Below are 13548 nucleotides of genomic sequence, written 5' to 3'. Positions count from 1 at the left end.
CTATCTGGAGTTGTGAGATCAGTAAGCCAGAGAGCACCACCATTTTGAAAAGACGGAACTTTCTCAGCCATGTTTCTAATCTACAATAATATGTGTTACAAAATTTGAAATTCACAAATTCAAGAAAAAGAGATATATCAAATCTTAAATAGAACTATGTAAAACAGTTGCTATAAATTTGATGGGCTCATATCTTACAACAAGAAAGAAGCTGATGAAAATAGGACCTTGAATGAATAATCCTTTCAATTGAGAAAATGGGGTGACTCCGTATCTACAGAATTTTATGCAGATTCATAGTTAAATACTTAAATGCCTGGGCATGCGCACAAGATGGCTGCATGATGATAGGAATTGAAATGAACTGTAGCTAAGAAATCTATATCTAATCTCAAAGTTTGAAATAAGTCATAACATTTATTAAATAAAAAATGATAGCCAAGTATAGCTGACAAGCAAGCAGCTATAAAACGTAAAAAAATGAATTCAGAAGTGATTCAATTAGGAACAATGCCATCATCTGTTTCTGACCTTCTCTTAAATCCTTAGGATTTGCTTCTTAACAAATAAAATGTGTTCAAAGTTTCAAATCCTGAAAATGAAGCTTTTTGCAAACTATATCATCCACTATATCATCTCAAACTAATACAAGTGTCACAAAAACTGGAAACATTACTTGTTTGGCAACAAGAAGCTCAAAGTCCTCCTGGTATTGGCATCAAAACAACAAGAAGCTCAATTAGTCCTCCTGGTATTGGCATCAAAACCCTGGTCCCAACAGTTTTCTGCAAGTGTCAAAACAAAATCTATGGTGGGGCTAAGTAGCACTTACTTCTACATTAGTACTCAAATATGTGCTACTGCTAGATAAGTTAACCAATTGGGTTGGTTTGACATTAAATTCTCTGCGTAAATCATGTTTATGATCATGACCTCATGGTTAGTTAACTAATTCAAGTTATGAAAGAAAGCGATCCATGACATATATTGCTAAATTGTCAATCCAATTCACATGTGTATACAAGATTCAATTTCATCATTAGTCTAGATCAACACTGATAGCATAACATGCCACGCTATCTCAAAAGACTAGGATTGAGGGGAACAAAGATAAACAAAAATAAGTAAACATACCCGGAGTCTAGGGGAACTGAAGAAGACATACAAGATCTGGTTCTTGGATGCTGTAACAAGGTATTCCTACAAGGAAGGACTGCAGAAACTACAGGAAAAAGAAGATGGTCTTCATATCCAACATCTTGAGAGTAATTTCAGTCCCGGAACAGCAACAATCCATCCACTCAACAAACCTGAAGTAACCCCCAAAATAGGTACACACATAGATATAGATTGATACATAGGATTAGATAGAAATTAACCGAGAAATTAACAAAAGATACCCAGAAGCAATTGAAAAAAATTTAACGCAAAATCGAGTGAGACCCAATAATCCAATACCTGAATCGACAGCGAGCCTTGTCTTGAATGTTAGGTCTTATCTTCCATGGTGGGCTCGATGAGGGAACAAGGCGGAACTCCGGCATGGACTGCATCATTGGTGGATTTGAGAAGAGAGATGAGAGAAGAGGTGTGTCGGAGGAGGAGAAGGAGGAGAATGGAGATGGAGGCAGAGAAGGAGGAGAGTGGAGATGGAGGCCGAGGCGGAGAGTAGTTGGGTGCTGGTTGGAGGCGGAGGATGAGGAAGAGGAGGTCGGGTGCTGTGTCGTGGTGAGTAGGGTTTGAGAATGAAAAAATGTCGAGGCAGTCAATATGACTAAGTGTTGGGGAGTTGAAATTATGTTCCCCCGCGTTGAAAATTTTGTAACTTAGTCATTTTCCGCGTTTTTCAAAATTTTGAAAAAAAAATGTAGACATTAGTTAACTATTAGAAACGATGTTAATGTAACAATAGAAATCGGATTTTTAAGAACCGATGTTAGAAATTTTTTTTACATCGCCTCAAATCCTAACCAATGTCTATGACATGATGTCTATTAGCATTATTCTAGTAGTGAATTAACTATGAAAATGAAAATCTAAATGCGGAGAAAAGATACGGTTGTAGACACTTCCATTGCTCACGACCTTCGGAGAAGACAAATATGAGACACAAACCTCAAGGCACAAGGCCTTGACTTCCTTAATGTATGTTCCAAGCTAGCTCTAGGTGCTCATGAAAAGATCGACTCTATTTAGAACATAAATGTCCTTGAGCAATGCGTCACACAACAACCACTTCAAAGAATAAGGAAAAGAGTCCTCCATTAAGATCATAGGCTTGGCCACCTCCAACACACCTCACAACAACCCTATAATGGCCTCCATTGAATAATTGAAGTGCAAGAAGTCCAACCAACCCGAGTGAACAAAACTAGTGAGTGCAAAAAACTTACAGCAATGACCTTTCTGTCTTCAAATACTCATATCTCATACTCAGAAAGAGATAAGTAAGTGGTACTACTTGTAATAGAAAATAGAGTCAGAGAGATTTCTATCCATATAAAGTGAGCCACCTATATCTAATTGAGATGAAAACCAAAGCTGGTCAAAGTTGCTAGTTTGCCATGAAGACTTCTGCTGACCCTCAGTCCTGAAAACTGTAATAAGTCGGGCTCCAGAGGTGCAAAGAGAGTAAGACCAACTGGATATAAAACTAGACTCATGAAGATACCTTCTCTTAAAATTATACAGGAAAATCAATTCTGAGTCAAAAATCGTTGGCCTCCAAACTCACTAATCTGTTCTGCAGTTTCGGCTGTGCCCTATTTCTGACCTCTGTCACTTGGAACATTAAATCTGAAGTTAGGAAGGTTCAAATAAAACATTGTGTCTCCTGTATCTATAGGACAGCGAAGATACATTTATGAAAATTTTTAGCTCCAAATAGCTTGATATGTAGAGGGTGTAGCTTCTCAAAGTCACTCTACAGTAGTTGTCTCTGTTCTGACCTCCTTGCATTGATCACTAAATAACTTGAGTTCCAATGACTCAAAGAGGATGAAATTTTGGCAGTACATAGTAGAAACATATACAAACATATCTAGAAAATTTCAGCTCAAAATAGCATGTATATTTGAAACTATAGTCACCCAAATTCAACTGAATTTTCTGGACAGAACTGCTCACCGCCACATTCATTCTCCTTCACATTTTCAACTCCATACACCTCCCATCCTCCCATCCTCCCAAAAAGATAGCCAATAAGGCTTATTGATGCAAAATAAATGAGAAAATTTCAAAAGTACCTAGCGTTGCCTCCCTAGAAGCGCTTGTTTTTTAAGACCCCAAGCCGGTCTATGAAACTTGGTCTCTTCAAGGTGGCTCTTTCTTTCCACTTCCACCCACACAAGCTTTAGTACTAGAATCTCCACAAGATGATGCAAGAAACTTGATATTCATTGGAGTGTTCCACTCAAGATATCCTTTCTTCTTCTTCTTTTTTAACCCACAAATCTCCTCTATTGTCTTGATTTGATTCTTTTGCTTATCACTCAATGCAAGATCCTCATTCACATTTATCTCATCAAGAGTAGAAATTGCAAACACTTGGCAAGGAGAGGAAGAATTAGTAACCAATGGCTCTTGATTGTAGTGTGGGACTTGGTTCAACGGGCCAAAAATTCTATCTCTCTTTGCTTCATTGCCCTTGACCAAGTTAATAGAAAGCACACTTTTTACCACCTCCAGAGGGTAAATGGGTTCAAGCCTCTTGAGTAATACTTTTTCGCCCAATACCTTCATTTTGATAGTGCCATTTTGAACATTAATTTTTATCTCCGCGGTTGCCATAAAAGGTCTACCAAGAATGATAGGTATGTCCTTGTCACTAGGAGGTACATCATCCATATCCAATATGTACCTCCATATCCAATACCACCAAATCCACCGGTAAGTAGAATTTGTCAACTTTGCTCAATACATCTTCAACAACGCCCATAGCTCTAATAATATTCCGGTCCACAAGCTGTAAGTATATAGGAGTAGCTTTTATAGGACCAAGGTCAAGTTTCTGAAACGTCTCAAAAGAAATAATGTTAACACTTGAACCAAGGTCCATCAAAGCTCTATCAAAAACTTTCTCTCCAATAGTGCAAGAGATATTGAAGCTCCCCAGATCCTTGAGTTTTGGAGGGATCCGTCCTTGCAAGATAGCACTAATCTCCTCACAAATCTCAAATCACTCATCATTCTTTATCTTCCTCTTATGGGTGCACAAGTCCTTTAGAAATTTTGCATAAACCGGCATTTGTCGAATGAGCTCAATCAAAGGTATATTGACATTAACCTTCTTCAAAATATCATGTAGTTCGGACATCAAGCCAACTTTCTTCTTCTATCCACCTTTCTTCACATTTTCCTTTCTTGGCACATTAAGGTAAGGAAGTTGAGGCTCCGGTGTACTCAAATCAAGAGGTGGATCAAAGGTGAGGCTCCCGGTGGTGCCCCTAAGGGTAGTCACGGTCCCACTAGGGTTCTTAGCCTTCAAGGCCTCTCCTAGTGATGAAAAGACCGGACCACTTCTATCACTAGAGCTACCATGAACATGCAAATCTTCCTCCTTATTCCTCACCCCCCCCCCCCTTTTTTCAGTAGAAGTAGATGGCTCAAACTCATAGGATATGGGTCTAATATCATCAAGAACCTTCCTAGAGGTGTCATCGGCCTTAGATGGGTCCCTAGCCTTCATGGCCTCACCATCTAATCTTGAGGCCGAGATATTCTCATCCCTAGAAGTGTTCTTTCTCAATAAAGCTCTTTCCTTGCCACTATCAATCAAACCATATTTTCTCGCATCATTATCAAAGGACAAGAAAGCATAACCACTATTAAGAATAGCTTTTCCAAAAGGTACATTTTCTTCTCCTCCAGCTACCTTATCCACTCCCTTATTTCTTCCTTTTGCATTCAAAGTCACATCACGCATTCCATATTTACCGGAATGTACATTTTCTTCCCTTCCGGTCTCATCCTCCTTATAATAAAAAGGATCATGATGTGTTTGCAAATGATCATCAACAACATGGCGAAAAGGTACATTTTCTTCCCTCTTGGCCCCATATATATGAATGCAAGTAATCCTCACGCACAAATAAAGGATTTGAATGGAAACTAGAAGATGAGGGCATGTAAACATAATTATCATATACCTTTCCCGAACGTAAAGTGGTGACGGCATTACATTCATGGACTTTTCCTCTTGGGTTTGGCTCCGGTTGTGAAGGTAGGGCTCCTTGTGGACGTGCTCCAAGCTCCTTTGCCATTTGACCCAATTGAATCTCTAACTTCCCCACACATTGTGCAAGTGACCTTTGACCTTGAGCGAGAATACTAAGAGTTTGATCGGTCTTTGTTTGACTTTGTGTAAGAGAAGTATGACTTTGAGCTAGGGTGGCCAATATATCATCCATATGAGACTTCTTTGGTTCCGGTTGTGGTGCTTGCCTATTTTGAAATCCAAGAGGAGCATTTTGTGTAGAATTGGCACCTCTAAATGAATGGGAACTTTGACCAAACCCTTGAGTAGGGGCTCCTCCATAAGCATGTGTAGCACCAAAAGATGGCCCTTGGCCTTGAGAATTGTAACTAGATGCTTGCTGCCCATAATAATTTTGTGCACCAAATTGTGTGTTACCATGACCGTGGAGACCAAAAGATGAAGAATTGGGGCCTTGATTCCCTCCATATGAGTGAGAACCACCTTGGTGTGCATTAGAGGACCCTACACCATCTCTCCATGAGAAATTTGTGTGGTTACGCCAACCCGGATTATATGTAGTAGAATAAGGATCATTTCTTAGTGGCCTTTGATAAGAATTAATAGCTCTAACTTGCTCCTCAACAAATTCCGGAAATTGTGAAGCCAAGTGACAATCATGAGTAGAATGATTAGGGGACTCACAAATCAAGCAAATATGTGAAGAAGTAATACTCTTGACATGTGAAGAAGAAGTATGATTACCCTTTTGCGCTTGAAGAAGCATCTCAAATTTCTTATCAATCTTTGCTTCAAGCCTCTCAAGCTTAGAACTCATAGCTCCATCATCTCTAGAAACATGAGAAACATCATATAAACCTCTACCACGAGGCTCCATATCAACTCGGCCTCTAGACTCCATAGGATCATCACGGCCTCTAGTACCATATGCATGTGAATCACGACCTCTAGAAGTAGTGTAGTAATCTCTACCTCCTCTTCTCCTTTGATGATTATTCGATTGACGGGATTGGGTAGCCACTTCCTCACAAATATCCCAAGTGGCATTAGGACATTTCTTAAGAAAATTTCCACCCGAAGCATTGTCCAATCTCCTTCTATCATCAATAATCAACCCATTGTAGAAAGATTCGCAAAGAAGCCACTTGGTGAGTCCATGATGAGGGCAACCTAACTCAATATCTTTGAAGCGCTCCCATGCATCATAAAAAGTCTCATTATCCTCTTGAAAGAACTTGGTCAAGCTATCCCGAATATAAGTAGTTCGATGATGTGGATAATAGGTATTCAAGAAGACTCTTTGCATATCGGCCCAAAAGAGAATGGATCGTGGCTTGAGCTTATGAAACCATGTGCGTGCTTGATCTTTCAAAGAAAATGGGAATAATCGAAGCTTCAATCCTTCCAAAGTTAATCCTCCCAAGTGCATAGTGGAACATATGGCATCAAACTCAATTATATGATCATACGGCCTCTCACTAGCCATGCCATGGAAAGTAGGTAGAATAGACAACATGTTAGGCTAGCTTGATCTCAAAGTTGGCATTTGTCGGAGGAAGCACAATGCAAGATGTAGCATTTACAATGCTAGGACATGAATAATGGCTCAATGGAATCTCCTCCTCATCTTGTGGTTCTTGACGCTCGTTGGCCATATCTACTACTCGAATAGGAGACCTAGAAGGTGCTTGTGAGCGATGTCTTGGTCTCCTAACTCTCCTTGTTGGTCTTCCTCTAGGTAGTCTTTGCAAAACACAACCACTTCTCAAATTGATAGGTAGTAGAGTGTCGCTCATATACCTATGTAGAAAGGACCAATAAGAAATCGAGTATCTTAATGACCAAAATATAAGCAAGATAAGCACCAATTCAACCCACGAAAAATTGACAAATAATTTAGAGGGGTAAGAAATGAAAGACAACAAGTAATACTAAATTAGACTAAACTAACCAAATAAATGAAAAATCAAAACGAAAAATAAGCAACTAAACAAAGAAACAAGATATATAAGTAAAAATAAAAATAAAAGTATGCTAAAAGTGACCGAAAATGCCAATTACCAAGGGATTAAGATCCGAAGACCCTAGTCCCCAGCAATGGAGCCATTGACTTGATTCATAAACTCTCGCAAGCATACGAATCGTTGTCAAGTAAGGGAAATATTTGAACCTTGATTATCGTACCTCGGGGATTAGGCGTTGGACCTAACCGAGGTAATTGGCGCTAGAGTAACTTAAAAGCATACAATGAAAAATAAAAATGAAATAAAGCAAAATAATATTCACAAGTCACCAAGCCTCGGCAATACTTGGCTTAGCTCACACTGAGCCTAATCAAAGCCACTAACTTGTAGCCCAAATGAGTTATGCACAATGGAAGGTAGAATTTTGTTTGGGAGTTTTGAATTGAGAATTAACTAAATTAAATGCAAACTAAAATAAAAGCAAACAATTAATTATCAAGCAAGAAATTAAATTTGAATTTTCAAATTAATGGGAACATGGGAGTTTCGGGTGATTCACACTAACTATCTTGCAAATATCGACGCCAATTTCACAAATGTATGCATTTCCTATATGTGTCAAGTCCCGTATCTAGTACCGATCAAGGCTACTAAACCAATTATCCTTTCGGTATATCGATTATGCTGGTTAGGGCCAAAATCAACTCTCTAATTTGGGCATTACGCCGGTTAAGGCCGCAATATCCAAAATTAGAGGCCTAGAGAGCAAGATAATAGAGACTCAAGTAAGCTTAGCTACAATTAAGCTAGCTAATGGTTCCACACTAAAATCCTAGATGCAACAAGACCAATAAGTTGTCAATTTATCAATCTACTCATCACAATTGCCCACAACATAATTTCAAAGGGTGACAAAGCCTAGAAACATGCTTCTAAGGACCAATAAATTCGGATTTAAAGCATACACAATGGAAATTGCATTTATTAAAATTAAAGCATCAATATTTATACAAGATGAGTTAGGGCTTCACAACCCTAACTCCCAAAATTGAACTACTCACTACCCATACTCAAATACATCATCAAAAGCATAGAAAAATTATGAAAGAGATAATAAGGAAGAGAGAGGAGAGTTAGTTTGGTCACTTCTAACTATGAGCTAGTATGAACTAAATAATTTGTTCACTCAACTACCCAAAAATGGATGTGTGCTCTTGATGATGATTTCCTTGAAGCCTTGAGTGTCCAATCTCAAAAGATTGAAATTTGAAAATGAAGAAGGGAAGGGGAGAGAGTGTGAGGTGATGGGTGAGAGAAAATGGGAAGGAAGGATAAAAATGGAGGTGGGTGGTATGTGTTGCGGCACTGTTGAAGAAGAGAGAGGATCTGGAGTTTTTGTGGAGTTTGCGGCTGGTTGGAGAGGAGGGGATATATATATATATATATATATATATGGGTGGTGAGGATAATTGATAATCTCCACATGCTAGTTGGTGAGGAGGGATAGGGAATGCTAGCATCTGATTGGATGACAAAAAGAAACAAAAAAAAAATTTCTTTTTCTTTTCTTAATTGGCCGCATCACATGCAAGTGGGGGGTGTGCATGCTATTCCCTTTTTGCTTACTTAATTAAGGTAATTAATCAACCACTTGATTAGTTACTTAATTAATCAAGCTGTGCTTCCTCTTATTTTGTTCTCTCTTTTTTTTTTCTTTTTTTTCTTTTTCTCATGTCGGTTCCCTTTCGGGTATATTATCGAAGGTAATCCGATTCCGCTTCTTTGATGTCATTCACCACAGTTGACTTGGCGTTGACTTTTTGTCCTTTTGTCGAAAACTTCATTTTACTCCAATTTTGCACAACTTCTTCCGAAATCCACAACTCCGCTTATTTACTACAATATAAATGAAAATGGATTAATTACATAATAATTAACTTGAGGATTAGCTAATTTATCATGTTTTAGATACAATTACATGCATAGAAATGCGTGTAATCATCGCCCCATTCATGCTCCTACCGGCGTAGAATACGGGGAGCTCCTCTTAGCCCTCTCGTCGTACAATGGTGCAGATTATCCCTGATGGGGATACCTCCAAGTAGATGTACAGTACCTCCCATGGTACAGGAATGGAAAGAAGTGGGACTGATGCCAAGTATTCCTTCAAGCTTTGGAATGCCGCCTCATAATCTGGTGTCTAGTCAATTACCTTCTTGTGGGTCCTCTTCAGCACTTTGAAAAATGGGAGGCACTTGTCAGTGAGTCTAGAGATGAACCGAGATAGGGTGGTTAGTTTTCCCTGGAGGCTCTGAACGTGCACCTTCCATTCCGGAGCCTTCATGTTGAAGATGGCCTGCACCTTGTCAGGATTGGCCTCTATGCCCCATTCACTTACGATGTAGCCCAGAAATTTGCTGGCGGTGACGCCAAAGAAACATTTTTCTAGGTTGAGGCGCATGCCATAAGCCAGAGAATGGCAAATATAATTCTGAGGTTTGCCACGTGTCTGCTGGCCTTGATGCTTTTGACTAACATGTTGTCCACATATACCTCTATTATCTTGCCGAGATGCTCAGCCAAAATGGTATTCATCAACCGCTGATAAGTTGCACCGGCGTTCTTCAAACCGAAAGGCATTCCTTATCGGTAGTGAAGGTGGTGCATTCCTGGTCGTCGGGATGCATGTTGATCTGATTATAGCCAAAGAAGGCATCTATCATGCTTAGCAGTTCGTGTCCAACGATTGCATCGACCAGTTGATCAATGCGGGGTAGCGGGAAGCTATCCTTTGGGCATGCCTTGTTAAGACCATTGAAGTCAACACACATCCGCCACTTTCCGTTGGGCTTCTTGACCATAACCAAGTTGGAAATCCATTGAGCGTAATTAACTTGGCGGATGAACCCAATGTTCTGAAGTTTGGCGACCTATTCCCCTATTGCACGATATATTTCTTCATCGAAGGCCCTTCACCGCTGCTTGACAGGATAGAAGGACGGTTTTATGCACAACTTGTGTGTGATACTCTCAGGGGAGATGCCCGGCATATCAGCGTAGGACCTACAAAGACGGCGGCGTTGTCACGTAGAAACTAGGTGAGTTCAGCCGCTATCTCTGGGCTAATTGAGCGCCGATGAGGATTGTCCGCTCAGGGTGTTTGTCGGAGATGATGATAACCCTCAAGGATGTTTCTGGGTTGACAGGCTCCTTTTTGACATACTTCTCCTCGTCATCCCTAGGATCCTCGAAAATACTTTCCAACGGTGCTCTGTTTCCTACCGTTAAGATCTCATGGCAGCACGTCGACCGTGCCACAGTCGTTGAGTAGCACTCTCGTGCCAGCTGCTGACTTCCTTTCACACATCCCGTCCCATTGGGTGTGGGGAACTTCATGAGAAGCATGTAACCGGCTATGATGCACTTGAGCTTGTTGAGTGTCAATCGACCGATGATGGCATTATAGGAACTGGAGAAATCGACAATGATGAACCCCGTATGTATCTCCGCTGTACATGGACTAGCGCCGATAACTAGTTGCATGTAGTCAGAACCGAGTGGTTGCGTGACGTCACCAGAGAAGCTGAGCAGCGGCTCATGATCTTGGAGTGGTTTTCTGTTCCGCTAGAATTGGTTGTAGCAGCCATTGACAGCGGATCCTCTATCAACAAGGACCCTTCCCACTAACCACTTGTCAAGTATGGCGTCAATCAAGAACGGATCGTAGTGGGGCAGACGTACTCCGCGCTCCTCCTCCTCTGAGGAGGTGATGGGTTCCCAGCCAGACCTTGGGAGCTTAGCGGATGTTGCAAAATTCTTTGGGGAGGTTAGCGCGTGCATATGAGACATGTTCATGCTTGGAGCACCGTCATCGATGGTGTTGATTCGGCGTATGGGTTCGATGTTGGCGACCACAGGTGGTGGTTGGCACACTTTGAATTGTTCCATCTTACCATCACGGTACAGAATCTCAATAGCTGTTTTGAGAGCATTGCAGTTGTTGGTGTTGTGACTGTTGTCCTCGTGGTATTTGCACCACTTGCCGGTATTCTTGGGCTTCCCCACCCTTGGGTGTTTTCTTGTGGGTGGTGGCGGAATCTGGTCCTTGCATTGGTTGTATATCTCCTTATATGAGGCTGTGAGGACTGCAAACACTGCATACCGCTGAGAGGACTCTGTCTGTTTGTTACTGTTATCCCCATTGGATGAGCGGTTGCCCTTGTTGTGATGTTGGTCCTTCTGCCGCTTGCTCTGGTAGTTGCCATGTTGCCACTCTCTCTTCTTATCAGTTGGCGACGTAACAGAGGTTTTGTTAGCGGTTTCCTGATGGCTGGAGGAGGGCTGAGCGGACTTTGCCGGTGTTGGCAGTGATGGTGGGGTTTCTCCATATGTGATGAATTCTGCCTGTGCATGGATGACTGCCTCGCCCATGACGTGGTCATACGTGGCATTTGGGTAATTGTAATTGAGGTGGTAGAGAAGTGGCCCCTTGAGGCGTCCTTGCTTGAAGGCTGCCAATGCCATTATTTGTCAAGATCGAGGCACTGAGATGCTGCCGCCTGCTACCTGGTGACAAATGCCTTCAACGTTTCCTCGGCGCCCTGTTTGACGTTGAACAACTGACTTGTGTTGTGATGTCCGGCGGCTAGCAGGATGAACCGAGAAAGGAAAGCATTTGATAGTGCCTGGAATGAGTCGATGGATCCCAGTGGGCACTCAAAGAACCAACTCATCGCCTCACTATCCAATGTTTCGCTGAACAAGTGGCAGAGGGTGGCGTCATCAAATCCCTTGTTGTTAGTGACTTTTTTGAAGCCCGTGTGGACGAAGGGGGTCGGTCATGTCGTTGTAATGTGACATCTTTGGTGTCTTTGCATATGCTGGTCTGACGGCTTGCAAGATCCTAGCAGTGAATGGTCCTGGTCTAGACGCAAAAAGCGGATTTAGGATTGGTGCTGGGGCACCTGCCTCTGCTCGGATTATCCTTTGCTCTAATTGCTGCATCCTCTCTAGGATTAGGGCGGTTGTGTCGCCAGCGGGCCCTGCCTGGAGATTCCGCTAAACCTGCTCCCGCCTAGGGACAGGTGCATTGCCCTCAATTCTGGCCCTAGCCGCCGAGCTGTTGGTGTGCGGCTGTGACTCCACTTCCCGTTCCATCATTAGTCGGGGTAGGGGAGGTGGGCCCATTCCCAATAGTTCTGGGGATTCGGCGGTACCTGCGTCTGTATTATTGGTGCCGGTACCAATCTGCCAGTATTAGGTCAACTACGTCTGGTGCTCCTCAATTGCTCGCTCTGCACTGGGTTAGCGTTTGCCTCCAACACCCTTTTCAGTTCGTCGAATTTTGACATCAGCGTGGCCACCTGCTTTTGGGCCTCGGCCTTCTCTCTACGCTCTTGTTCACTCTCCCTATTCACCTTATGGAGGTCCGCCAATGCCAGCTCCTACATAGCGGCGAGATCCTGGCCCGGTGGGCTACTGCTGCCAGGTCGTGCCTCCACTATAGTTTGGGTCAGCGGGACCTGGGATGAGCCCTGCCACGCTAGGGTTGACCGGAGTGCTTAATAGTGTTCAGTTAACGTTAGCCGCGGGGTTGGCAGATTGATCCGCTTGCTCCTCAGCGTTTCCCCAACTACCTTTAGTCCTGGTGATTGTTGTGGTGGGATGGCCTTTTGTTTAAGGGTTCCCACAGACGGCGCCAATGTTAATGTTAAGATTTGAGCGGTGGCCCAAGTCTTTGTTAATGCTAGTCTGATGGGTGGACTATTACTTGCAATGTTCTCAGAGCTTCCGCTACCTATCAAGTGAAATACAAACCGGCGTCAGAGGGAGACCGCACTGGGCGGTCTTCTCTTCTCGGATGCATAAGTTAGTCAATGTATTTATGTTGACAGAATAACAGTAGGTAAGTAGTAAATGCGTAATTAATGAGGAAAGAGGAGAGAACCTTTTATAGGTAGGGAAGAGGCTGAGCTCTTCCATGTTTTCGATGTAGGACTGATGTGCTTCAGTTCCTAGCTTCTGGAGCTTCTGATGCTATCTTGGCGCGGCGCGTGGCGGCGGGTTAGCTGTGATCGGGGGTGAGCTGAGGCTCAGGCGGTAGCCTGCTTGGCTGTGTTTCTGTAGGTCACACAGTTGGCCGTATTTGGTACCGCTGGCGGGATCATGAGCATGGCTCATTATAGCTAATTATGCTTGCAAATGCTCATATAAGTACCGGGATATTTATAGGGAATCTGTTGGAGCAAAAGATACTCATTTTTCCCTAAGTGGAGAAAAATTAAAATATATATGGGGAAGTTGTTGGAGCTACTCTAAGCAAGGAGGTCGACGATTCTCCATCCATCATAACAAAATAAATAAAAAATT

General features: G+C 42.3%; 1 long non-coding RNA gene and 1 other non-coding gene across 3 annotated transcripts; one reads left to right on the top strand and one right to left on the bottom strand.

The window, feature by feature from the left end:
- Nucleotides 1-207: 207 nt before the first annotated feature.
- Nucleotides 208-1589, bottom strand: LOC112174152. Of its 2 annotated transcripts, none has more exons than XR_005802309.1 (4): nucleotides 1459-1589; nucleotides 1135-1222; nucleotides 677-748; nucleotides 208-274 (listed from the first exon to the last, which is right to left on the bottom strand). It is a non-coding gene; the product is annotated as an uncharacterized LOC112174152 (long non-coding RNA). The 2 variants fall into 2 exon arrangements; XR_005802308.1 differs by lacking the exon at nucleotides 208-274 and adding an exon at nucleotides 369-592.
- Nucleotides 1590-6366: 4777 nt separating this feature from the next.
- LOC112174974 lies at nucleotides 6367-6470 on the top strand. The gene has a single exon (XR_002926279.1). It is a non-coding gene; the product is annotated as a small nucleolar RNA R71 (small nucleolar RNA).
- The last annotated feature ends 7078 nt before the right edge of the window (nucleotides 6471-13548 follow it).

The sequence above is a fragment of the Rosa chinensis genome, chromosome 6 (assembly GCF_002994745.2).
Source record: "Rosa chinensis cultivar Old Blush chromosome 6, RchiOBHm-V2, whole genome shotgun sequence".
Taxonomy (NCBI): domain Eukaryota; kingdom Viridiplantae; phylum Streptophyta; class Magnoliopsida; order Rosales; family Rosaceae; genus Rosa; species Rosa chinensis.
This window is presented reverse-complemented; position numbering and strand designations above follow the sequence as displayed.